Genomic DNA, 1,043 nt, shown 5'->3' with positions numbered 1-1,043 from the left:
CAAATATAATTATTCAATTTTAAATTTGATAAATTTTGTCAAAATTCGATCTTTAAATGATTATAAAAAAAAAGGGCCTATGTATTTTTAATATTTTTCATCTGCCATTGAAACAATATATTATGATCCTATTATTAAATTGTCAAGCTTTTTTAACCAACAAACTGTTATTGATAATTATAGAAAAAAAACCAAAAAAAATGAAAATTGAAAATGTCCGTAAAGAGCTCAAAATAAGTCAAAATTTTTGGAAAATTTTATGGTGTATAGATAATGAAAATATTAACATTTAGTCAAAATGTAATGTACCTACGGTCATTTGTTTAAGAGTTGCACCAAAAACAAAAAATCAATTTTCTCGAAAACAGATTTTGCGTAAATATTCCCGTTTTAGATTCTGAGTGAAACGATGAATGTATTGATTTTACAATGATGTGTGTTTTTTTTTTTTTTTTGTGTCTGTCATCACCTTTTAGGACAGTAAAAGTGCTTGGATTTTCTTCAACAGTACCTTTTCTGATAGGAAAGTGAATCTAGTTGGTACTTTGGGGGTAAAAAGTTTTCAAAAGCGCCGTGAAAAACAAAAGAAAAATTAAGAAAAAACGGGAATTTTTACGCAAATTCTGTTTTCGAGAAAATTGATTTTGGTTTTTACTTTTTGGTGTTACTCTAAAACAAATGAGTAATGACCGTGGATACACGACATTTTCAGTGATTGTTTATATTTCCATTTTCTATACATGATAAAATTTTCAAAATATTTTGATTTGTTTTGAACTGTTTAGGAACGTTTTCAGTTTTCAATATTATTAGTTTTTTTTTCTATGAATGTCAATTAAACATTATTTGTTGAGTAAAAATACTTGAAAATTTAATACAAGGCTCCTACTATATTGTTACAATGACATTTGAAAAATATTAAAAATCTTTAGTCACAGTTTTTTTTAATTAGCATTTAAAGTAATTTTAAGTATTTTTTAATTTTTTGAGTATGATTTGATTTTGTAGATGTTAATATTTTAAAACTTTATATATCAAATATA

This window comes from Acyrthosiphon pisum, chromosome A1 (genome assembly GCF_005508785.2).
Source record: "Acyrthosiphon pisum isolate AL4f chromosome A1, pea_aphid_22Mar2018_4r6ur, whole genome shotgun sequence".
NCBI classification, from domain to species: domain Eukaryota; kingdom Metazoa; phylum Arthropoda; class Insecta; order Hemiptera; family Aphididae; genus Acyrthosiphon; species Acyrthosiphon pisum.
The sequence above is the reverse complement of the archived record's forward strand: the minus strand, read 5'-3'. Positions refer to the sequence as shown.